Source organism: Acyrthosiphon pisum, chromosome X (assembly GCF_005508785.2).
Source record: "Acyrthosiphon pisum isolate AL4f chromosome X, pea_aphid_22Mar2018_4r6ur, whole genome shotgun sequence".
In the NCBI taxonomy this organism is placed as follows: Eukaryota; Metazoa; Arthropoda; class Insecta; order Hemiptera; family Aphididae; genus Acyrthosiphon; species Acyrthosiphon pisum.
The window spans coordinates 104,583,065-104,585,972 of record NC_042493.1 but is presented as its reverse complement, the minus strand read 5'-3'; the positions used below and the strand labels follow the sequence as shown (position 1 = coordinate 104,585,972).

At 26.5% G+C, this 2,908-nt stretch overlaps 1 pseudogene; it reads left to right on the top strand.

Annotated features, from left to right (window-relative positions):
• The first annotated feature begins 555 nt into the window (after positions 1 to 555).
• LOC103308947 lies at positions 556 to 2,247 on the top strand (annotated as a pseudogene).
• The last annotated feature ends 661 nt before the right edge of the window (positions 2,248 to 2,908 follow it).

Below are 2,908 nucleotides of genomic sequence, written 5' to 3'. Positions count from 1 at the left end.
ATAAATTGAATTATAATTAAATATAAGTAATCAACTATCAGTGTATTGTATAACTATACCTTTATACCGTACCTATACTATAAAACAATTTTAGCTTAGTTTACTAATAATATTGTAATAATAATATTGTAACTATAGTTTACTTACCATAAAACCATTTTAAATTATTATTAATTAATAATTTTGTTAAATATATTTTTTGTATTAAACAGACGGCTTTTTATTCCATAAGGCCCGGTTTTTCAATTGACTTTAACTGGCAGTTAGTAGAATTTAACTGCCGGTTAATACGTTGTCCCAGTTAAACTGTTTTTGGAGTTAACTTTTTTTTTAAGTTAACCATCAGGTTTAACTGATATAGTTAAACTAACCACTACTATTTCTTCCGATTAACTTTTTAACTGTTAGTTAATTTAATAATTATCATTGATTGTGATAATTTTAGCAAGTAAATTTTAATACGTTTCACATTCACTTCTATTTTTTCTTTATAATTTGAATTCAGATACTTACTTACAAGTTACAACTATGAATTTTGAAAATGAAATACTTTTTTATGACGATGACGTTGAATTTCAAGAATATTTAAATTATCAACGTAGACCGTATACTGCACGAATTAGCTAGGGTTGATCATTTTAGGACTTGGGATGAACTAGATTTTAAAAACCGATTTAGATTATCTAAAGAAACTGTTATGATGATATTAAATATGATTGGCCCTACAATATCCTAAAATACAGACAGGTAATGTACATAGTAGTATATACATTATTCAAAAATGAATCCAAATAAAATACTAATTTTTTTTTTTCAAGCACAGAAATAATGCTATAGCACCTGCACAAAAATTATTATTAGCTCTGAGATTTTATGCTACGGGATCTTTTTTAATTAGTGCTGGAGATGCCATGGGTGTAAGTAAATCTGCTGCATGTGTTATCGTACATGATGTAAGTGTAGCCTTGGCAAAACTTCGTCCTCAAATAGTTAAAATGCCAGAAACAAATGACGAAATAAAAGAGCTGCACAAACAATGTTATGGTTTAGCCAAATTTCCGTTGGTTATTGGGGCCATTGACTGTACTCATATTAAAATTCAAAGCCCTGGTAAGTTAAATAATTGTTGTACAAAATGGTGTACCTACCTAGTTTATGATTTACAGTAGTTAAAAAACTTATCTTAATTGTAATAATATAAATTATATAGGTATATATTTATAAAGTGGTATAATAATGTATTTTTTGGCACAGCAGCTATCAGTTTTTTTCGGGGGGAGGAGATTACAAAAATGAAATATATGAATATAGTGTTTAACAATTTTTTATTATTTAACTATTTGCCACTGGCAACTATTGTCTATAATAAAACATTGCATTATATTATTAATAAATTTAAACTTTTTCGCTTAAAACTAATCTCAAAGTTTTAAAAATGTCATTGTGTATCTAAAATAATAGACATAAAAATTTCAAGTTCCCACAAAAAAACATTAGTTATTACTACTGCAAATACCTAGGTAGTTAATATTGTTATTATTTGTTTAAATGTCTAATTTTTTACAAATTTAAACAAAAAACTTGATTTAAACTTTGATTTCAAGGTTATAATGATTTTTATGGGGACTTTATACTCATTACTTACTATCGTTATAGTATGACAATATCATATAGTAATTATTTATTTTTAAATTTAATATTTAATTCAAGGTGGACCAAATGCAGAATATTTCCGTAACTGTAAAGGATGGTTTTCGCTTAATGTCCAGACCAAGGTGGATATATATATATATATAGTCGGGACCTATATATCCACTTTGGTCCAGACTATAGTCTCCCCTAAGTGGAAAATTATGGATATTGTTGTTCGCTGGCAAGGTTCAACACATGACTCTACAATATTTTCACATTCAAAAATAAATCATGATATACATGTTACACAAAAATGGGGAAATAGCTTAATAGTGGCAGATTCTGGTTATGCTAACACTATGCATATTGTCACACCATTCCTTAACCCTCGTGCAGGGCCAGAAAACTTGTACAATGAATCTCAAATTCGTACTAGAAATCCTGTAGAACGTTGTTATGGTGTTTGGAAACGACGATTTCCAGTTTTGTCACTTAGGGATGAGATTGCAAATCTCTAATATACAAACTGTTATAATTGCTTGTTCGGTTCTTCACAATATCGCAATTGACTGTAACGAAGAAATGCCAATGGATGATATACAATTACCTGATTAATTGACAGAACTAATGACACCCACTATAGAAAATCGGCAAAATAATGATAGAACCAGATTACTAAATGAATATTTCTCACAACTCTTAAAATAATAAATAACTCATAACTTTTCAAAAGAATAATCATAACTTTCAAATAACATTCAAAACAACAAGGTTTTCCTTATGAGAAAATTGCACGAGGTTTGTTTAATTTATCTTTAAAATTTAAAGATATAAATTAAATATAGATATAATTTAAAGTTTAAATTAAGTATAAGGTAGATAAAATTGTAATTGTTCGTGTTGATACCTATGTCTACTTGAGATTAATCTGGTAATATATTTTTATAATAGGTATATAGTTTAAATTTCAAATAATCGACATTTAAACATTTCATAGTATATATTAAAATTAAATGTTTCGGAGTTTTAGGAACGATATTTCAAAAATGTTACCTGATTGATCCATGTAGCTTATTAAGAATTAAGTAGAAACTTACTTATCATAATTATTATACAATGAAATATATATTGAATTAAATAGTAAACTATAAGATTCAATTTAGCATACCGTTTTTGTAGGATTTAATTTACCATAACATATTATGTTATTATAATTTATAATTATTTGTTATGTATATAATTTAAATTTCAAAAGGTTTGTATATTTTTATTAGAT